Source organism: Heteronotia binoei, chromosome 3 (genome assembly GCF_032191835.1).
Source record: "Heteronotia binoei isolate CCM8104 ecotype False Entrance Well chromosome 3, APGP_CSIRO_Hbin_v1, whole genome shotgun sequence".
NCBI classification, from domain to species: Eukaryota; Metazoa; Chordata; class Lepidosauria; order Squamata; family Gekkonidae; genus Heteronotia; species Heteronotia binoei.
This window is the reverse complement of record NC_083225.1, coordinates 148,076,180-148,100,182: the sequence shown is the minus strand read 5'-3', so window position 1 is coordinate 148,100,182 and position 24,003 is coordinate 148,076,180.

The following is a 24,003-nucleotide window of genomic DNA, read 5'->3' as shown; positions in this document are numbered from 1 at the left end:
TTTTTCACATTGTAGGTTTTATAGCAAGTATTGATTAAAATATACTTCAGAGAAATTCCAGTCTGTTTCAGCAAACAAACACAGAACCCCAGAGTGGGAAGGCAAATGTTCCAGTGTTTTTTTTGAGACATGGAGTCTGTTGTCTTGGAAAGCACTGCTTGGTTTACATGAACTTCTGGCCTTTCAGTTCAAGCCTATGGAGTTCACAGAGCTGTAAACAAAAAAAAATCCACAGTGAAAATTTCAGCACTACATCATTCTGGCGTACTGTATAATTATGGTTTTTTTCTTGACATGCTTAGCAGACAATCCTTGCTATAATCTTTTATTTAGTACCTGAGTATAATCCCAATCTAAAGGAATCTTGTAAGGATGATTACAGACTGGCACTTTGGGCCAACTCGGAGACAGCTCTGAAATCGACCCAAAAAATCCATCCACACACAAACATCTACTGCCTGTCCCATCCCATATTCTCACAGCCTTAGAGCGGCTCAAAAAGCTACCACTGTTGAACTGGTAGCAAATATTTGAGCTGCACACCAGTCACCTCCTCAGAGTCTGGAAGCGGAAGGCTGTGAAACTGCCAAGCTGCCTCAAGCCATTTCCAGTTAAAAAAAAAAAAACCTTGCCAGAGCGCTTGAGCGCATGTGCGCACCAGTGCTTGACTCTTCGGGGGAGAAAAAGAGCAATCCAACTTCTGAGGCGCCTCCCCATCTGAATGTGCCAAGTTGCCTTGCAGACAGGATGGGGCTGCCTGGCCAGGGAGCATACAGAAGCTTCAGGGCGGCTCTTTTTGATCTGGCACAGTTTGGAATGCCTCCAATCTGCTCCAAGCTGCCCATCTGTTAGCAGCCATCTTGTCTCATAGCAGAGGCTGCATACATCTGAGTTGTCTCTTGTTTATAAGATTGATGCACCCCTAATTGTAACCTGGGTGTTGGAGCTAAGGGCAAGTTCAAGACCTAGAATGTCATTGCTTAAAGCCCTCCCTTCTACTCACAGATCCTGATTTAAAGTAAAACTATCATATTTATTGCATAAGAAAGAGTTACAATTTTGCATTCTTGGGTATTGTTTTCCTTCCCCTTCCCAAACCACAGATTCAGAGTATGATGAGTGATGATCACCTATTAAGTCAGAGCCTTACTCCATGTTTATTGAGAGTGCAGTTCTCTGCCAATCCCCTAGGTTTTTAAAAGTACCCTTGGGAAAACCTGGTTTAGAAGGTCCTGTAGTCAGTGTCCTAGAGTACTGTTTCCTTGGTGAAGCTGCCCAGCTGCACTTCCTCAGAAGCAGACCTCTAATGTGAAGCAAAGGGTCTCTCTTCTCACCAAGAAGTGATTTCAGCCAACAAAAGGAAGAAATCAGCTTGAGTTTAAAAAGAAAAAGAAAAAAGATAGTCTGGTCGCTAACCTCCTCCTCGTGAAGTGATTTCTGTAAATAGAGGCTTTGAGTGTAGTATATGGAAGCTGTCTCTTTAAGAGATAGGTTCTAGTCCTAAGTGGAACTCCTTCTCTTCTCATGAAAGGGTGTATACTAGTTAAAATTAAGTTGTTAGTAGTTAGGACTCCAGTCCATCTTAATGTTGAAATGACAATGTCTGGTACAAATAACAGAAGAGAACCCTGCAGAGGGCAGCAAAAAAGACAATTATATATGATAGAAAGGACAGCACCTTCTCTCTCCTGTTAAGTGTCATTCCTTGTCTGTCTCCAGATTGCTACTATTACTTTGCCAACATCCAAGGCTTTTTTAAGAAGAAAACCCCCCAGCAAGAACTCATTTGGCATTCCTTCAATGATCCCTTCTTCCTGACTCAATGTTTTAATACTTTTAATGTTTATTTTCAGTCTGGTTTTAATTGTTTTAATGGTGTGCTTTTGTTGGTTTTAATTATCTTTAAGCTGTGATTTTAGTAGATATGTTAGCTTATTTGATGGCCCTTATCAGGGAAGGAGCCCTGTGGTGCAGAATGGTAAAGCTACAGTACTGCAGTCCAAGCTCTCTGCTCATGACCTGAGTTCAATCCCAGCGGAAGCTGGGTTCAGGTAGCTGGCTCAAGGTTGACTCAGCCTTTCATCCTTCTGAGGTAGGTAGAATGAGTACCCAGCTTGCTGCGGGGGGGGGGGGGGAGAGTGTAGATGACTGGGGAAGGCCATGGCAAACTACCCCATAAAAAGTCTGCTGTGAAAATGTGGTGATGTGACGTCACCCCAGAGTCGGAAACAACTGGTGCTTGTACTGGGGACTACCTTTAACTTTTTATGAGGGAAGAAAGGTGGGATACAAATTTTGTAAAATAATATATTAAATTGTATTAAATGGAAATAACTGTGTATCAGCTAGTGTTCTTATACAAAGCTTCCAGTGCAGAACTAGCTGTGACAGCATCGCTGAATAAATCAGAATGGCTCTTTCCAGATGTTTTCATAAAATCTTGCTTCATTGCACAACTTTGTTTTTTGCTGTTCTCATACATGTCCATTTGGGACAGGCTCGTTGCTCCAACAACCTACATAGATGGAATGCTGTTATCCTCCCATCTGCATGGAATACTAGGAAAATCAATCAACAATATTGCTACAACAGTTTTTCCAAAGAAATTACCCTTATTAGTGGATTGCAATGTGTTCAAGGTGAAGCTGTCCCTTTAAATACATGGACAACGTAAATGTTCACTGCAGTGTTTACTGTAAAAAAAACCCTCTTGTGATTATCCTATCACAAGGGCATGATTAGTTGGTACATAAAAATAAAAAAAAGAACAAGTATAATTTATCAGCATTAAATGGATCATGATGGGCTCTCTCAAGTTTTGTTTTATTGTACTGTTTATGGTTAGATTATATTATTGTATTGGCAAATTGAAAAGGACATTAGGCAATGTTGGACAAGACAACCTCTGTATTATGAGGCTGAACTAAAAAGATTTATTATAATCAAATTTTACATACTGGATATCTCATTCCCCTCATGGCCTTCTCATCTCAATCCACCCTGATCACCCTTTATTCTATTCCAGCACCAATCTCCTCAGGGTTTGCAAGTATTTTCCAGCCACTTTTTCAAATAACCTCAGCACATATTAGAAGGACAGAGATTTCTATCAACAGGGCTTGGTTACAACTAAAATTCCACAGTCTGAACCATAGAAAGTTGATCCACAGCAGACAAAGCAAAACCATTCTGCTACTGTGTTCCTAATCTAATATAATGCCGCCATGGGAACACCACAAGCCTCACAACATTTTAAAAATATGCATTTCAAATTATTCTTGGAAGGCATTAAAACTAAATGGCATATTTGTCATCCCCTGTTACTTTGTCCAGCCTTGATCTTTTGAGTCAACACTCCCAGAAGCTTTTCTGTTTATGCAAACTTCAAGGCAAATCAGCAATTCATAATTACCTATGTAAGAGAAGAACACATTTTTCCATAGTTTCTCTGCCATTTCAAATCACAAACCATTTATGCCCCTATCTGAAAACACCTTATAAATATATTGTACATATCAGAATATATTGGACATATTTCAAATAATTTCACCCAGGTTATATACATTTATATTTAGAAATTATTATACAATTTTGATTGAAGCCTGAGAATGCTGCATTACCCAAGGACAAATGAGACATTTGCAATAGGCATCACCCTACTGAGACATTGAAAATGTGCGCGTAAGATAACTAGTCTGGCGGACTTTGTAAATTGGCTTATGAAGAAGCTGCAATGCAGCGGAATGTGGTAACAAGCTGGTGATCATGTGAAGGTGAATTTTCCTTTGGAAGCTGACATCAGTGGAAGGACTCCGCTTTTTGGATTGCTTTGGAGTAGGATTACTCAACAAAGATTTGTGAATTTCTTCGGAGTCACCCAATGAAACTGATTTATTCTGCATGGAACTTTGTGTATAGGACTATTAATTTTATTACTCATGTATGAATTTTTGGATGCTTATGCACTCTCATAATAGATATAATTTTTGTATTTTGTATTAAGTGTTTGGTATTCTTGGCACAGTTGTTTTTTGGATTTCCTATCAATGGGAGCAGAAACCTCCGTTTTAGTGGTTCAGTGGCTGACCACCAAGAAATATAGCACAAATTTGAAAGGGGAATGTGAGCAGGTAACTGGATCATGGATGAATCTAAAGGGTGGGAATTGGGAAGTCAAGACTGGCAGGAGGAGGCATGGTCAAGGAGGCCTAGAAATATAATGCACTACACACAGACACTCACGCACACACACACAGAGGACTTGCTGTCAACAGGTATGGCTGAAGATCTCATGGTATTACAACTGGTCTATAGGTAACAATGATCAGTTCCATTGGAGAAAATAGCTGCTTTGGAAAGTGAACTCTAGCACATTATAGCCCTCTATGGCATTAATAACAATAGGAGCAGCCATGATCATTAGTACTTTGTCACAGGGGACATTCTCCATGACAGCTTGTTAATAGGTTTGTGTTCAACTAAGACCCTTACACCATTAGTTGACATGTGATTCCTCAAGTCATCTTTCTTCTGGCAGATTGCATGAGACTCTTCTTTCACCTGTAGGACTTTATGCGGGGATTTTCTCTCTTCATATGGAACATTACATGGGAATATTCACATAGTAATCACACGTAATTTATATCATTCACACACAAAAATAACAGCTGCAAGAAACCCTCTGTCTTGGGCCTCTGCTATTCTTCATAGTGTTTAATTGTTTTTGGCAAATTTCATTCCATCTCCATGTTGTCCCACATGTCATTCACAATGTTTTGTATATTTAATTTTTTAAAAGTAAAAGGAAGTTCACATATGCTCAGTTAATTTTCTAAGTCTACCAGAAGCATGAGAAAACACATCCTGAGCCTTTCATGGAGGCTTAATGAGATGTTATTTGCTTCCATGCATGAAAAGTTTCAGCAACTCATTTCTACAAGTTAGGCCACTGTTAAAGGGGCAGGACATTTTCTCCAGACCTGTTGGCAAGACTATTATTAATTGGTTAGTAAAAAGCATTCTGAACATGCTTAAAGGCACATCTTCTTTACACAAGTAACTTGAAGCAAGGTGGTTTGTAATTACTGCTTGCAAACAGATACAAACCTGAATGAAACTGGACATTTGTGTGTGTTTTTTCTTCTCTTTCCCTCTCCTCCCATGGATCTATGTGAGACAAATTCCCACTGCAAATAGAGGGAGCAACCCAAATCTCACTCCAATTTTCCACCTGGTGTTCTCATAACAGAAGTTAAAATTGAAGGAAGCAAAGTTCCCTGGAGAAAAGGTTACAGAACAGAGCAGATAAGAATTAACTTGGTTGGGAAAAAGTTAAGAATTTCCTACAGGTTACCCTCTCCCAGTCTTTCCCAGACAACCTAAGGAAAGACTGCTTGTGTGGTTCTCCCAATAACTCCACAACAAGAAATTACAGCCAGTCAGTCCTTACTCCAACACTGCCTTTGTAGGCTCTAGGGATGGGTGGAATGCAGAGAAGGAACCATGTGGTCTGCTTCCTACCATGTGGTTTGGAAAGGGGTTAGGTTCCCTGCTGGCAGGAGGAGGGCGCCCTGCGTGCTGGTCTGCCTTCACATGGGCTGGGCTGCGGGTGGTCCCAGAGGCTTTGCCAGCTTGCCGCTTCTCTATTTATTGCACCACCACTGGGACCTCATGCCAGTTTTTGTCATGCCATTCCCTCCCATCTTACCTGTGTTTCAGTTGTTATGGGTCATGTTTTTGTTTCATTTATTGCCATAGATTTGGCTTGTTGGGGCATTGCAACAGATCCTTTTGGCTGGGGAAGCAGCGCCTGAATGCCTGCATCCTGTGTTCTGGGGGCTCCCTTAAGTGGTCTTGGGGTGGACCCAATTCAACATCATGCTTAGCTTGGGGGCTGTCAGTGGGGCTGTCATCCAGGTGGCAAAGGAGCTACTCAGCAGCTGGTGCCCACATGGCTCCTACAGTTTGCCATTCTGCAGTATCATCCCCAGCAGGTGGGCTGGAATGTGAGAGTTACTGGGCATCAGGTGGGTTGCCTGAGTCAGGACCCATCCCAATTCTGTGCCACTGCTTCTGTGGTGTACTTGATAAAGCTGTTGCTTCTTTCATTTCTCCAAAATATTTGGTGTTGGCTATCATTTCTCACCCGCATTCCCCCTCTCCCCTGGGCCTGCAAGGACTAGAGTCATACTCTTTCTTTCTATGAAAGCTGGGAATTCAAAGAGAGAACATGGTATATATGGCATCCAGTAGACTCCCTCTAGCCCTGGGCCATGGTGTTACACCTCAAACAACCTTTTATTGGGGAATATTAATATTTCTTAGCTCAAAATGGTAGGCCTACGAGAGGTGAGGTGGGCAGGATCTCTGTCTTTGTCTACGGAGATAGACCACTGAAAATCCTTTGGTTAATAATGTATTTTATTATAGGGTGTCAAATAGTTACATCTCAATCAAACAATTTCAAGCATACAAGAAGAATACAAGAGTTTAGCTGAATAAGCAAGATGGGTGAAGGTGATACAATACCTAGTTCTTGCAGGGTAGGCTAAGTCAGAGGAAGTGCAAGGCCTCTGGAGGGAGATTTCTCTGGAGAAGGGGGGGGGGTTGAGGATAGGAAGGGGGTGGAGGAAGGAGAGGATGAAGGGATTCCCTTTTTCCTTCTTTTTTTTCTGCTCTTGCTTTCTGATCCTAAAACTGACAGGTGGGGTTGCCTGTTTTCTAGGGTAAATTACGTCACATCAAGCAATTAAACTACCCAATGAGGGGCCAGAGTATCACACCAATGGAAAATCAGAGTGTCATATGTGTAATATCCAATCAGAGATCATTCGTATCATAGATCTATACCCCAACATAGGAATTTTAATTACACTGGCCAAATGACTTTATGGCCCTGTTTTTCCCAAAACTGGTTCCTTTGAAGCTCCCCAAAAGTGATAGATTTCTCTCTTAGTGTCAGACATGGATGGGCATCCATCAAGTGGTCAGGGGACTGGTTGACTTTGATGGCCTTAGCAATTAATTAAAGAAAAATAGAAACTTTGTTAAGAGTCAAAATTGTGAGATCAGTTTGCAGTTATACCACACATTCACAACAAGATGAGCACTTAGCCTTTAACCTTTGTGTTTCTGCTGTCTTGCCCTGAAGAGAAACAGACAAGCCATTTATTTGTGTTGGAGGTTTCCTGGTAATTCTTATTTCTTTATGCTTTGATAACAGGACTTTAAAAGGTTGCCAAAAGCGTGAAGGAATTTTTATAGCTCTGCCCACTAGTCTCTCTGGGCTTGGAACTCTTCATTCCCAGGAGCAGAAAGATGGACGCTTCTCAACATTTCAGCTGGCCACCGTGTTTGTTCTGGCTTGTGAACCAGAACCACACCACAGCCTGCCTTGGGCCAAGAAGGAACTGGATTTTTCTCCCTTATGTGCAAGAGAGACCATTCCAATTCAAATGGGCATTGCTGTGTCATATTAATATTCTAGGGTTACATTGCAATATCACATTCCAGGAGTGCATGGTGTGGGAATAAGTACAGGGGTGTCTTCCTGGATATCAATGGGAGAGGATGACTTGAGTGTGAAAGTAGCAGAAGAGGGGATGTGTAATAGCTCCCTCCCTCACCACTGTTCTGCTGCAGCTCCTCCCACCTTTTCTTTCATAAAATTGCTAGGCAAGATTTGCATGTTTGTAACTCATGTCTGAAACCTCACAGGGAAAAATGCAATTCAAACTCCAGAAAAGCAACCCACAGGAGAAGGGTTAAGCTTCTCATTCCACTTCCTGATGGCACTCCCCTAGGATTACCAACTCTGATGTAGGAAGTTCTTGGAGATTTTGGAGTGGTCCCTTGGGAAAGTCTGGGGAGGAGAGGAAGATCAGCAAAACATAGCACAAAATTGGGAAAGATGGTCAAGCTGTACAACATAGGCTCAGTATCCACATGGTCTCTGGTCAATATACTTTCCACCCCAGGCTAAGGCCACCTAAAAACTATGGTTTCAGATCCTGATATGACCAACCCTACCTAACTTGACTTGTGGCCAAATGATTGTATAGTTTGAGGGTTGCCAACTCCAGCTTGAGGAATTTCTGGGATCTGTGCCCAGGAGGCTGGGGTTTGGGGAGGGAAGGGCGCTCAGGAGGATTATGATGACATAGACTTCATCCTCTCCAGCTGCCATTTCATCTAAGGGAACTGATCTCTGTGATCTAGAAGTCAGGTGTAATTCTGAGAGAAGTCCAAACCCCATCTGGAGGTCGGCAAGCCTACTCTCCTCTAAATAATTCTCTTCTAAAGAAGTTTTTTTTCTATAAGAAGAAATCATTGGGATCATTCATTTTCATGTAACATTTTGTTTTACATTACCTTGGATGGGCAATCCTGGTTAGGCACTTCATTTTCTCTAGCACTTCAAATAGAAGAGAGGAGGAGACTGGATTTATTCCCTGCCATTCACTCAGAGTCTCACAGCAGTTTACAATCTCCTTCCCTTCCTCTCTTCACAACAGACACCCTGTGAGGTAGGTGGGGCTGAGAGACCTCTCCCAGAACTGCTCCTGAGAGAACAGCTCTGCTGAGAACTTGTGGCTGACCCAAGGTCACACCAGCAGCTGCATATGGAGGAGTGGGGAATCAAGCCCAGTTCTCCCAGATTAGAGGCTGCCCACTTAACCACTACGCCAAACTGACTTTCTATAAATATATACTTTTCTATATATAACAAGTTTGCAAAGAAGTGGCTTGGAAAGCCTGACTCCTGACGTATAAATCATGCAGCAACCAAGCATGACTAGGAGTTGGAGTCACAGTTGTTCTCAGAGATTTGATCAGGGAAATAACTACTGCTTTTCCTATCCTAGCCTGGCATGTGAAGCAAGTGGCCTTTTTCCCCCTCTCAGAAGAATTTGAAATATGTGATTGAGGTATTATCTTTTTCTCCAAACTGTACTAATATGGAAATTTTAAAATATCACTGGTCCCTTTCTGGAAGTTCCTAACATTGCTATCAGCATAGTTCCTTTTGAGAAGTGAAAGTATTACAGTCTAAGGAATAAAGTATTTTAAGAATGCCCTCATAAAAGATTACAGAGACACTGGAATTTTCTGACATGAATGGAAACAAAGGCCTTTGTAAAGTGTGTTAAAGGGAAAAAATTAAATTAATTCTTAAGCAGTTACAGCAAAAACATTTCCCTTTGAATCCTGAAGTGCGTAGGTGTTTGAGACAAGTGGGTAGGGTATGTGAGCCTGCAGCAGCTGCCTAGCAGGCTGCCTCCTTGCCAAGGGTCACACTTGCCTTTTGAGTTGAGCAATGACCTCAAAAGAACCTCATGATGCTGAGTCTGTAATGCCAGGTCACTTAAAAAAAAACCCTAGGAAAACAGTAGGGCTGCTGCATTTAGTCCATCATGCAATTGGCTTAATAGGTTTAAAAGACTTTTGATGAAATTGCCTAATTGATTATTCAGGAAACTTTTTTAAAAATATTATCAGTTTTACAGAAGCTGTAAAAGGCATTTGCCACCTTAGAGGAAGTATTCCTTTTTCTGACATACCCAAAGAGGAACGTGCCACTTGTAACAACAGCTTGTATTCTAATAGCAAAGTCGACTGGTCTTTGGATACTTAAATTTCATGACTGGAGCTGTGACTGGACAAGACATATGTTTCTACAAACCTGAAAAGGAGCTCAGGTTTGCAGAACCACATGGCATCTTTAAAAAAATACATTGAGAGTTCTCAAAAAGCTTGTAGCTTTAAGCAAAAGATTACTTCAGTGTCTGTTGCTAGGCAACCATAAAGTTCCAAGTCTTGGTTCTGCCAGTAAAAGGGCCCTTTCCAGGCCTATTTTGGCCTTTGAGGGAGAGCATCTTGGGGCCAGGCCTAGCTAAGATTGCCAATCTCCAGGTTGGGAAATTCCTGGAGATTTTGTGGTAGCAAGGTTTTGGGATAGGAAAGGCCTCTGCTGAATATAATGCCACAGAGACTATCCCCCAAAGCAATCATTTTCTCCAGGAAGAAATATCTCAGTTGTCTGGATTTCAGTTGTAATCTAGATGGGAGGTCACCAGGTCCCATCTAGAGATTGGCAATTTTAGACCTTAGGGTTGCCAAGTCTAACTCAGAAAATACCTGGGGACTTTGGGGGTGGAACCAGGAGACTTTCCCATTCCCTAAAATAAATAATAAAAACACAGCAGTACAGTTCCCCTGAATACAGCCTTCATTTTGTCCCCCCCCAGCAGCTGGCTGCACTTCTACTTCCTCTCTCTCTCTCTCTCTCTCTCACACACACACACACACACACACACACAGATGTGTACAGCAGCCAAAATAAACACAGTATGGAAGCACACACTTTGTAGTTTCACTGGGGCAAATTTACTCACCATGGCAGTTGTTGACTGCACTATACTCAACCCAGTTAAGAACATAAGAGAAGCCATGTTGGATCAGGCCAATGGCCCATCCAGTCCAACACTCTGTGTCACACAGTGGCCAAAATTTATATATATATATATATATACACACACACATACACACACACACTGTGGCTAATAGCCACTGATGGACCTCTGCTCCATATTTTTATCTAAACCCCTCTTGAAGGTGGCCATGCTTGTGGCCACCACCACCTCCTGTGGCAGTGAATTCCACATGTTGATCACCCTTTGGGTGAAGAAGTACTTCCTTTTATCTGTTTTAACCTGTCTGTTCAGCAATTTCATCAAATGCCCACGAGTTCTTGTATTGTGAGAAAGGGAGAAAAGTACCTCTTTCTCTACTTTCTCTATCCCATGCATTATCTTGTAAACCTCTATCATGTCACCCCGCAGTCGATGTTTCTCCAAGCTAAAGAGTCCCAAGCGTTTCAACCTTTCTTCATAGGGAAAGTGTTCCAGCCCTTTAATCATTCTAGTTGCTCTTTTCTGGACTTTCTCCAATGCTATAATATCCTTTTTGAGGTGCAGCAACCAGAACTGCACACAGTACTCCAAATGAGACCGCACCATCTATTTATACAGGGGCATTAAGATACTGGCTGATTTGTTTTCAATTCCCTTCCTAATAATTCCCAGCATAGCGTTGACCTTTTTTTATTGCAAATGCACACTGTCTTGATATGTTCAGTGAGTTATCTACCACAACCCCAAGATCTCTCTCTTGGTCAGTCTCTGCCAGTTCACACCCCATCAACTTGTATTTGTAGCTGGGATTCTTGGCCCCAATGTGCATTACTTTGCACTTGGCCACATTGAACTGCATCTGCCACGTTGACGCCCACTCACCCAGCCTCAACAGGTCCCTTTGGAGTTCCTCACAATCCTCTCTGGTTCTCACCACCCTGAACAATTTAATGTCATCTGCAAACTTGGCCACTTCACCGCTCACTCCCAACTCATTATCAATTGCAATTCAGCAATCTCTCTTTCTAATTTCCCTTTTAAATTCCTTTGTAAGAGCAACTGAATGTCGTGGTTTCTATTTTCAGACTTATGTCAATTTATTCTTTGCACCCTCATGGGTGGAATCCTCCTGGAAAGAACTGAGACCTAAGTTTCCTGTCTCATTACTGATGCTGGTATCTCCACACCTCTGAATATCACACCTAACATAATCAAGCCTGCTATTGTCATTCACCTGCTATTACCATTTGACATCTGAAATCACCTTTAGAAAGTTTATATCTCCGGCACCACGTGTTATATTTTATGGCATACATGGCCCGTTCCGTTCCTCATAACAAATGAGTTTGACACCTCTGCTGTAGCAGTTAGAGCTTCAGAGGAGGGTCTGGGAGACTCAGGGTCAAATCCCTATTTTACTATAGAAGTTCATTGGGTGATTTTGGACCAATCACATACTTCCAGCCTAACCTACTTCACATAGTTGCTGTGCAGGTAAAAAGGAGAAAAAGAATAATGTAACTTACTTTGGTCCCTACTATGGACAAAGTTGGGTGCAAATGAGTAAAGCAGCCATTTCATCCAGGGGAACTAAGATTGGCTACCTCCAGGTGGGGGCTGGAGATCACCCAGGATTACAACTAGTCTCAAGATGTCACAGATCAGTTCCCTAGAAAAATGGTTGTTTTGGAGGATAAATTTTATGCCATTATACTATGCTGAGGTTGCTTCCCTCCTGAAGCTCCAGACCCAAATCTCCAATAATTTCCCAACCTGGATCTGGCAACCCTAAGGAGGAACTGATGTCTGTAGTTTTTAGATCTGTTGTGATTCCAGGAGATCCTAGAAGAAGAGAAGGAAGCAGGAAAAGGGGCAATGCTATAGGTGCTTTCAGGAAAGGGAAAGAGGAAATAGTGGGGGAGGGGGGGCGTGAGATGCCTCCTTCAAGTCCTTGTGGGTTCCTTCTTGTACTTTTCTAAAAACGTAGGAGTGGATTGGCCAGTCATTTCTGTGTACACCAAGGGAGTGAATTTTGCCAATTCCTGCTTCCTGTGGCAGACCCCTGACATCCCACTTATGCTGTTCCTGGGGTTCTTCTGTCCCCTAGGACAGGGGAGAGGGGACATGTGGGGTTGCAGGAGGAGGTGGAAGAGGAGTAACTAAATTTCCCTGACAGAAATTCTTTGGTTACTAGAGATTATCAGCAGGATCCAAGCTGAAGAAATGATATTGTATCCATCATTATTGTGGTTATACCTCAAAAAGCAGATGATGTTAGATGATGAAAATATACAACAAAAATAATTGGGAGTGCCTTTTGGTAGTAGAGCACATGCTTTGCATGCAGAAATTCCCAGGTTCAGTCTCTGGTATCTCCAACCAGAAGGATCTCAGGGTGCTAGGAAAGACCTTTCTCCGCTAGAGTTCATGGAGAGCTCCTGCCAGCTACAGTAAACAATACATAGGGGACCAAGCTAGATATTTTTATTTATTTATTTATTTATTCATTTATTTACCTTAAATTTCTATCCTGCCCTCTCTGCAAGCGGACTCAGGACGGCTACAGTCACTTCCAACATTTACATTTATAGGTTAAAACCAATAAAATACAATTTAAATTAAAACATTCTAAAAAACATTATATGGTGCTGCCTTCAATATAGGCGGGTTCTTTTCCTGATGGTGATCGTCTAGTAATCGTAGCTCTTTAGAGATGTGGGTGGCAGTCTTCTCCCAGATCAGATGTTAAATGCCTGTCAAAACAATTCTGTTTTGTAGACTCTGCAGAAGACAGAGAGATCCCGCAGGGCCCTTATGGAGTCCGGGAAGGCATTCCATATTCCTGATACTGCCACCGAGAAGGCTCTAGCCCTCGTGGAGCATAACCTGGCCTCCTTTGGTCCAGGAATGGACAATAGATTTTGTGTCCATGAATGCAGTGCTCTCTGGGGAACATGCAGGGAAAGGCAGTCCCGTGGATAAGCAGGCCCCAGACCACAAAGGGCTTTAAAGGTCAATATCAACACCTTGAAACGGACTTGGAACACAACAGGTAGCCAGTGCAGCTCTTTCAGCACTGCCTGAATGTGCTCCCAACAAGGGAGCCCCATTAACAGCCGTGCTGCAGCGTTCTGCACTAGCTGTAGTCTCCGAGTCAGAGTCAGGGGTAGCCCATGTAGAGAGCATTACAGTGATCTATTTTCGAGGTGACCATAGCATGGATCACCATTGTTAAGTTGCTATGTTCCAGGAAGGGGGCCAACTGCCATACCCGCTGAAGATGAAAAAAAGGCTGATCTGGTAGTGGCTGCTACCTGGGCCTCCATTGTGAGGGAGGACTCCAGGAGTACTCCCAAGCTCTTGACCTTAGGGGTCGGTATTAATAACACCCCATCAAGAGCTGGCAAGGGGATCTCCCTTCCTGGACCACTCCAACTCAGAAAGAGAACCTCTGTCTTTGTTGGATTCAGATTCAACCGACTCAGCCTGAGTCAAGATGCTACGGCTTGAAGAGCAAGGTCTAGGTTTTCCGGAGTACAGTCGGACTGGCCACCCATCAATAGATAGAGCTGGGTGCCATCTGCATATTGATGACATCCCAGCCCATACCTCCTGACAATCTGGGCAAGGGGGCACTTGTAGATGTTAAATAACATCGGGGACAGAACCACACCCTGTGGCACACCACATATAAGTGGGTGCCTTTGGGATGATTCCTCCCCTATCACCACCCTTTGTCCCCAACCCTGGAGAAAAAGAGGCCAACCACTGCAAGGCGGACCCCCAAAACCCCACATTGGCGAGGCAGTTAGACAGTAGCTGATGGTCAACCGTATCGAATGCAGCTGACAGATCTAATAATAACAGTGCCGCTGAGCCGCCCCAATCCAGATGTCTCATGAGGACATCTATAAGGATGACCAGAACCGCCTCCGTCCCATGACCTGGTCGAAAGCTGGACTGGAATGGATCCAGTGCGGAGGTGTCATCCAGGAATCCGTGTAGTTGAACTTTCACTGCCCGCTCTATGACCTTCCCCAAAAAGAAAGGTTCAACACTGGTCGATAATTTGCCAATATGGTCGGGTCTGCAGATTTTTTTTCAAGAGGGGATGGACCACAGCCTCTTTAAGAGGTGTGGGAAAGATCCCTTCTGAGAGGGATCTGTTGACAATAACCTGCAGTGGCTCATGTAGTGATGCCTGGCTAGCTTTTGTAAGCCAGGACGGGCACGGGTCTAACCCACAAGTAGTAAGGTGGACAGCTAAAAGGATCTTGTCAACCTTCTCCAGGCTAAGTGGAGTGAAGGAATCCAGAAATGGACCAAAAGACATGCTCGGTGCCTCGAGTTCTTTCACTGTATCAGTTGTGGGGGGGGGGGGGGGGAGGTTGCACCGGAGCGATGAGACCTTATCTGCAAAAAAAACTTGCAAAAGCCTCACAGCCGATTTCCAGTTCTCTAACGTCTGGCTTACCTTGTGGTAAAGTTGTTAATGACCAAATTATGCTAAATAATTGTGCTGGGCGCAAAGTTGCAGACAAAATCTGGGACGCAAAGTAAGTCTTCTTTGTGCCCTGGACTGCTATCTCATAGGTCCGCATAAATGACCTATAAGATGTTCTCATAGTTTCGTCACGAGTGCATCGCCACTGTCTCTCTAGTCGTCTTAATCGCTGTTTCATCCATCACAGCTCCGGGGTATACCACGGGGCAGATCATGAACGACGATGAAGAGTACGTCAGGGAGTGAGCTCATTGATGACTGTGGAAAGCTGGCTATTCCAGATCTCTTAAGCTCATCCAATGAGTCACCAGAGGGCCAGGGATCCCTCAAGGCCATTTAAAACCGCATAAGGTCCATCTGGCTTTGTGGGCGAGCCAAAACTTGCTCACTGCCCAAACGGGGTAGAGGTGGGGTATCCACATGGGCCTTCAGGGCATAATGGTCAGACCATGGCACTACTTCAGCAGAAGTCTGATCCATTACAACTCCCGCCATGAAGATCAGGTCCAACCTGTGTCCGGCCTAGTGCATGGTCGTTGTTACATATTGGGAGAGTTCCAGTCTGCCACCTGAGTGGAGGCCGCATCCTTGACATGGACGTTGAAGTCACCCAGGACAATAAGTCAAGGGTGCTCCAATGCCCAGCCTGCCACAGCCTCCATCAGGGACGGTAAGACACTGGCTGGTGTTTTAGGCGGACGGTACACCAGCCAGATTGCCAAACTCTCCCCAACATCCCACCTCAGGCCAGCACAACCGTGATCTTCAGAGGCAGAAGCGCCCTGAAGGAGCAATCCTCCCGTATAAAAAAGCCACCCCTCCCCCCCGCCCGCTAGCCTGTGCCTGGTGAAGGACGGGGAACCCAGGCGGAGCTACTTGGGAGAGAGCTACCGTCTCCCCGTCCTGCACCCAGGTCTCCGTCACGCAAGCCAGGTCCATGTCCTGCCCGATTAAGAAATCTTGCAGCACTAAGGTCTTATTATTTATGGACCTGGCATTGCACAGCACCAGGGATGGAGGCAAGTATTTCCACTTGGCCCCCATACCCGCTATCCTTGGGATGGGACACAGGCTGGAAGGAGAGTGAGCCCTCTTGTGTCTCAGTCTCCTTCCGTTCCAACCTCATCTGCTCCCACCGCTGTACTTTCCCCTCCCCCAGAGCACTGGAATCCCCTGACCAGCCATCTTTTGCTGGTGGTCTTCACTAACTCTCAGATCACCAACAGTATGCAGATCAGCACATCTTGCTCCACACCCACTCAACCTAATGCTCTATCAATTAATTAACTAAATTAATTATTTAATTAATATTTTCTATGACCTAACTAAAAACTAAAGACTAATTTCTACTACTAATAATTTATTCCTAGCCAATTAACTTAAAACCCTCTCCTCTTAATTAGTCTATCTAATTAATTAGCAAAATTTACATATCAGTTCATTTAGTAGTTAAAACATTCTGAATTAGGTCCATATACAGGCAATTTTTAAATCTCAAGGAGCAATAGTAATGGGCGGAGTCAATTAATTGGAAGACGTTGTAGTATACTAGAGGACAGTTTTAAAGTGCTGGTGCCGATATTACAGATTGTTCTTAAAGTGCTGTTCTTAAAGTGTCCTTAATGTGCTGGTACGTCTGAATACTAAAGCATCTTTAAATGTCTTTGAAAGTGCTAGTGTGAAGTGCTAGGGCAGCAGTTCTATTAAAGTGCTGATGTGCAGTACAGGTAGCAGCTCTTTTCGGGTGTTGGTGCGGAGTAGATAGGTAGATATGGGAGGAGCGTCACTGAGTTTGCTCTGGGGGCACACCACCATTTTAATGAGTGAGTTCCCATCCAGTAACTCCTTTAAAATGTGGAGGGTGTCTGCTTCTGGTTAGGACCACCATAGTGGGGGGTAGGGGGGATGCCTTCCCCTTCTACTGTTTTTCTGGCTCAAAATGGTGCCATTTTGAGTAAAAAAATTTAGCTTGTGGGAGGGTAGGTTCCTGACCCACTGTGCCCTTGTCATCCTGACCAGAACTGGGCTTCCACTGAATAATTTAAAGGAATTCCTGGGTGGGAATTTACTTTTTATGATGTCGGCATGTCCCTGAGGCTTGTCTAGTTTGTCCCTGGGCTAATGGTGAAAAAACTGTCTTAAGTTAGTGGTTTTATGGCTTGATAGGATTGCTCAATATAAAAACCAATGATTTGGATCTGACACTTTCCACCCATTTCCCTTACCTGCTTCAGAGGCCCTTCCCAGAGTGAAGCCATCCCAGCCAGTGGCTCCTGGGACATAAGCAACAATGTCACATAAGCAACAATGGGGCCCAAAAGCACAGCATCAGGATGAGGAAATTTCAAGATGAAAAAGCAGAAAACCAAATACAGGGTTGGGCAATATTCAGGGCAGCTAAGAGTTTGTGCAAGAAGATATCAAACACATAAACAGGTAGGTTCAGAGATACAGAGCATGGGAAAGCTCAGGTTAAAAACTGAGTGGTTGACTCCCCTGTCAATAGCTTCTCTCTGATTATTTCTCCAGAAGCTGAATGAAATTTGAGGGCTAATGAACCTAGAACAGATACATTGGTTCTAGGTGATCATGACTGAAAATCAAGATGGCAAGACTGAGGAGTGGTCACTTACATTATCAAAGGTTGTGAGAAAGAGACCTGAGATACTGTTTCAGGTACTACCAAATAGTCAATAGGACACATGGCAGCCTTTCCTACATATGTATCTTTAAGATTAACAGTGGGCCGGTTGAAAAATCATCTGTGCCCATATTACAGGCTTAATACGTGGAAATAGGAACTTTAATATGTGGAAATGAAGCATTTCATGAGATTGTGGTAATCAACATCAGCTGGTAAATAACATTCCATTAAGTTTCTGTGAGAAGGCCGGGATGGCCAGGACATTTTTTTCTTCCAAGAAGTTAGCAAGATTACTTTTAACCAAAATGAAGAACCTCAAAGAACCAGACGGCAGAAAGAAACAGCCCAAAGTCTTAACTACTGATTTTAACCACACTGGTGCCTTTCATCATCAGTACCACATGCAATAAATTATATAGGCATTTGGCATTGTGAGTCAATAGAGATTTGGGGAAACCAGGATACAGGCTAAAAGCAGGATGGTCCAGGAAACGATGGAGTTTTTTGCCATTCAGTTCTGAAGAGAATGTTCTCTGCTGTTGAGCCACTTCCTTTGAAGGGCACCAGGAGGCAATGTGCTGTCCAAGGTGCTGCCATTGAGATGTTGTGAAAATCAGTGACTGAAAAACTGGGATCTCATAATAATGTCCAGCCTATACTTTTTTCTTTATAATGAGAAAACTGTGTACATTTCTGCTTTTTTAACAGAACTTCAAGGATTAATTATTGCATTGTCTTTTGTCTTCTAGTCTAGTGTTATTTTACCATTTTGCAATTCTTAGCAACCGTACATTGTGTTCCTGCCTTTGAGTATCTCAGAGCGAGATTTTGCACAAGTTCTGAAGTGTCATTGAAGATAAAGGGCATAAGTGGACAAAAAGACTACAGCTCTGGAAATGAGCCATTTAATTTCTAGAAGGTTCTAGGACTCAAATGACTTGAAACCTTGCGTTCTAATTACAGGTTGCATTTTCTCAGATATACAGAAAAACTTTCCACATACAATCAGCAATCCTCTTCTGCTGTATTAACTCTTGTAATCATGCCTAACAGCAAAAACGCTTGAAAAATGCAAACATGTTTAATTTCAAAAAGTCATTTGTGGAAATCCTTAAAACCCTAAGGTACATAAGTTCATGTGCTCTTTGATCAGGAATTTACAAAAAAAAAATGTACCAACAATCTGTAAAAGTTATGCAATTGTACAAAAAAATTAATATATCCAAATATACAGTTACAAGAACTATACAGATATACAGTATCTGTATATTTTACTCAACAGGGCAAATCACAAGCTCATCAGATCTTGAAAGCTTAGCAGGGTCAGCCCTGGTTAGTACATCGATGGAAGACCATCAAGGAAGTTTTTGGTTGCTACACAGAGACAGGCAATGACAATCCACCATTGAACATCTCCTGCCTTGAAAACTGTACAGGATAGCTATAGGTCAGCTGCAACTTGACAGGGACTTTCCACCCACCACAAGCACTGTTCCTTAGCTCTGTTTCCCCAAGCTAATTCCACCTCACCAGCTGTCTTGAATTTAAGAAGTTTCCAGCATCTCACCTAGTTTGCCTTAAGTTGTTCTTTGTGTTGCTATAGTGCTATACTATATTGACTCCTAGTGATGGAAAATAAACATTACATACAAGTTTAGTATGCTAAACAAAAGGGGAAAGAGCATCCACACATCCCAACCCAGAATAAATAGATCTGCATTCCCTAGGCCAGCTAACTAAACACAGAAAGGCAGTCAGACATATTGACCACAACTTTCCCTTAGAACCTTTTGTTTTGTGTATTTTAAATATTTCTACCCCACATTTCCTGAATCTCAAAGCAGTTTACAAGACTATCTATAAAAATCATCATAAAACAATTACAATTAATAAAACCAGGATTTTAGTTATTTTAAAAGATCTCAGCATTCCAAAAAGGGTAAAAGCAGTTAAAGAATATCAGCAAATCACTCAAAGGCCAAATAAAATAGCCACATTTTTATCCAGCACCTAACCAAGGAAGGTGGCAGGTAAATTTCAAGGAGCAAAGGGTTCAAGGGATGTGGTGCCACCACCAAGAATGCCCTAAATCTTGTCATTTCATGCTTAACCTCAGAAGGGTGAATACTCTTACAAAGGATGTTTTAGGTCATCTTAATGGATGGGAGCTCATAATGGAAATCTCTTTCAGCTTCACCTACTTCATAGGGGTTTTGTGAGGTTATTCTGGAGGAGGAGAGAGCCATGAAGCTGCTCTGAGTTCCTTGGAGGAAGGGTGGGATAAAAATGCACTAAATAAATATAATAAATATTTACTAAACTGAACAGAATAAGAGCGATGTACCTCATTTTAACTGAAAAAAGATCTGTGAAGATGCTGTCAAGTTTATGGCAAGTTAGATGGAATCAGCATGCTAAATATTTACAAGATCCCATAGCACTATGGAATATCTGCCAACCCCATTGTTTAATCTCCTAAAATAAGGAACTGTTGCACAACAAGACTGTTTACTGCACAAGATTATCTAAACAACACTGCACACCTCTTTGTCTTTGGTGTACTCTAAGTCCAATGATCTGAATACTGCAAACATGTTCTAATCAAAATCTCATGCCAGAGTGCAAGTTTACCATTCAACCCTTTATCTGTTTACTTGAAGCACAAGCACCATTGATTTATAAGGCCAACTGTAACCTTTTTAAAATATTTTGTTCTGTCCCCCCACCTCATTTTACTGAAAATTTCCAAGGAACTGGATTTGGAACCAGATCATAATGCAATTATCAGTGCAATTCTGAACAGAGTTACATCTTCTAAGCCCATGATTTAGAAGAGTGCAGCTCTGTTTAGGATTATGCTGTAAGTATTTTGAGCACCCTAAAAACAAACACACTCACAATGGCATGAGATTTTGTTGGCTAGAACCTATTCCATCAGCTTCATGAAATAGCCTGAAAATTGGCAGGCTCCTTTATAATGGGGAATCAACAGTCTTACACTGTAAGACTAAATAATACAATGTAATGAAAACAATGCCTCAGTAATGATCAGCAGACTGCCAACTCAGTGGCCAGATGAGGCACACGAAATCAATTCATCTTGTCCCCAGTGCCACCACCAAATTCACTTCATTAATGATATGTGAAATATTAGTTTACCTCGTGATCCAAAAGTTATATTATTGGGTTAAAAATTATGTTGTTTTATCAGATTTAGAATATGTCTTAACCCTTCTTGTGATTACTAAAAAAATCCTTGCTGCTAGATAGAAAAATTAGATCCTTCAGCTCCAAGGGACTGGTTGAATTCTCTTTGGGAAAATGTGTTGCTTACTAAATTATCTCTAAAGAACATTAAGAACATTAAGATATTTCAAATAAGTTTATGGAACATTGGTCTATGTTCATAATATTCTGGAATGATAAGGGAACTTCTTATGTTTCTAATGAGCTACTCTGTGCAATCTCTGTGTGGTATTTATATTTTTAGAAAATACAGAATTAATGTTATTAAAAATCATTGCTTACTTATTGTTATGATGGGAAAGGGGATGGGAATAGTGTTTTTTCTTCCTAGGAAATTCCCTTAGAGCAAGAATCCCCTGGCAAATCCCCTGGTTACCAGCTGCTATTGCTCAGGACTTCCTGAGAACATCTAAACTGACCCACTGAAAGGTATCTTTTAGAGCAAAACAACTACACAGTGACAGGGTAGAAACCCTAGAAAATACCTTATAACTATGTAGTACCCATGCAATCAGGGCCAGCTCTGCCACTAGGAAAACTAGGCAATTGCCTAGGCCACTGTCCTTCAGGGGGTGCCAAATTGTGCACCTCATGTGACTCGGTGACATTATCATGTGGGGGGGGCACTAGCAGTCAGCCTTGCCTTGGGTGCCAGACAGTCTAGGGCCAGCGCTGCATGCAATCTAGCACATAGCAACGAGATTCAGAGAAATATCCCAGATATGTCAATTATACTAAACAAAGTAAAAAAAAATCTTTATAAAAAGGTTTAATAATAAAAAAGAAAGAAAGGAAAAGGGGGGTTGGATTCAAAGGAGTGGTGGGAGAAAGGCAGAACAAAATGCAGGGGAAAAACACACACAAGAACACAGCATACAGAATTCCAAAATAAAATACAATACAGCTGAACCAACTCAGCTAAGTACAGTCAGCTCAGCTAAGTACACTACTTGTTGGGGAAGCCAGGTGGGTGGCATGTGCCAAGTGGAGACCTTTGATGGCCACTGGTGGCCAGACATCTCAGAGGGTAAGGTATAACAGGGCCTGCAGGTCAGAATAGGGCTGTTCTGCCACATCTTGGTGGCAGAGGTGGGATAAGGACAACGATCTTGAGTGATCAGGCAGTTTGAATTTGGCATGCATATGCCCAGAAAGAGCAATGGAAATGTTGCGAGGTTTTTTTTGGGTTGACTGGAGTAAGGTCAGATTAGACTAAATAGGTTGGAGTTAGCAGAGCAAGTGAGAATACTGAAGCTAACAAAGCAAGAGCTGCAGGAAGATTGCCAGAATCAGCATATAGACAGCGAAAACCAGACTGCTGGTGAGATGAGGGCTCTCCTGCTATGTGGTGGTAAGCCTACAAAGGTACCTGCTGCTGAACATCGTCAATAAGATGAGATGAGGCCCAGCTGAAGGAGTTAGAATTGAAGAAGTTTCTGTTGAAATGAAACGGGGGGGGGGGGGGAAGGAGCTCAAGATGGCATGCATTGGCATCAGGTTTTACATTTTACCTTTGCAGCAACTCTGTGAGGCAGTTGACACTGGGGCACAACCATAGCCTAAAGGTAGAACATCATACTTTTGCATGCAGAAGATCTCAGGTTCAGTTTCTGACATCTTCATTTAAAGCATTTCAGTTAGGGAAAGACCTTTCTTTACCAGAGTGCTGCTGCTAGTCAGAGTAGACAATACTAAGCAGTGAGCTGAATGGATGACTGGTCTGACTCAGTACAAGACCACTTCACAGGGTCATGTGTCCATAATGACTAGGTGGAAAGGACCTGCTCAATAAGCTCTGGCAGAGGATCCTGAGCCTGCAAGCATCACTGCAGTGGAGTGGAACAAAGCCATGGAAACTGCTCCTACAATAACAACTGCCAAAAAAAGCTAAGCTATCATTTGCAAATGTTTCTTTGCTTCTTTATTTAAAATATTTACATCTCATCTTTCCAAAATACTCACAGCAGCTATGAATCAATCTTATAAAAATGTACCTCAAAAGACCAATAAAACATGGACACACTTTAAACGAAATCCATGAAAACTAGCCATGTTGCAAGCCATATCAAACATCCTCAGCCTAAGTTAAGAAAAATGGAATGACGTAGTGGGCCAAATTTGTTCTGATATACAGTACACAATCAGAATTATCTGCATTTCTGAATCCTTAAAACAGTGTTAAAAATTGTAAAGTATTCGTGTTTTTATATAAATTAATCCTTCTGACACATTGTATTGTTTTAAATAATTGTTCATAAGTTTTTGTTGGTTGTATAAATACCATTACTACTGTAAGTCAACGTCATAAACTTGTCTCTGATGGTAATGCCAGGAGTAATACAGCATTTACATCCAACAAATATTAGTCAAGTGAGCAGACTATTAGCGATTGGATGGATTCCTAAATTGCTATAAATTCAAGTTGTAACTAGTGGAAGTCCTTTTGTTATTGACAGTTTATAACAGAATTGCTTTTATATAAAAATGTGGATCAAGTTCTGTGGCATGCAAAGAGAAGCTCTTGCTGTTAATAACACTACTGTACTCATACTTCATTAATACAGTGTGTACATGGTGAGCTATTTGCTGAGTAAAAGGAGTATGTTATGATGCCATACTTGCAGGCAAGACTGAACATTTCACAGACTGATTCAATAATAATTGCAGATGAGGATGGAAACAGTATAAGGTATCCATGAGGAATCAGGGATGCATACCAGATTTACCTTGGTGTAGCTCTGCTATATTTTCCCCCAGTTATTTGCCAGTGTCCAAAAGGACAAAGGTTCAAATTCAGTCTTAACCATTCTTTTCCTCACTAGTAAATCCCACTGATTTCTTTCCATCAAATGGTTACAACCTTTGCATCCTCCCCTGATCTTTAAGCACTTAGCCAACCATATTCCCAAAGATAGGCTGAAAGCAAAAATTTGAAAAAAACTTCATGCTGCCAAGCTTTGAAACTGAGCAGTAAATCTAGCACTATGTGATCTTTAATTGTTTGTCTGATTGCATTTAAGATATCTGTCAAATGACCTTTGGAGCTGCCAATTCCCAGCTGTGGGCAAGGGATGAACATATGAACATATGAAGCTGCCTTATACTGAATCAGACCTTTGGTCCATCAAAGTCAGTATTGTCTTCTCAGACTGGCAGCGGCTCTCCAGGGTCTCAAGCTGAGGTTTTTCACACCTATT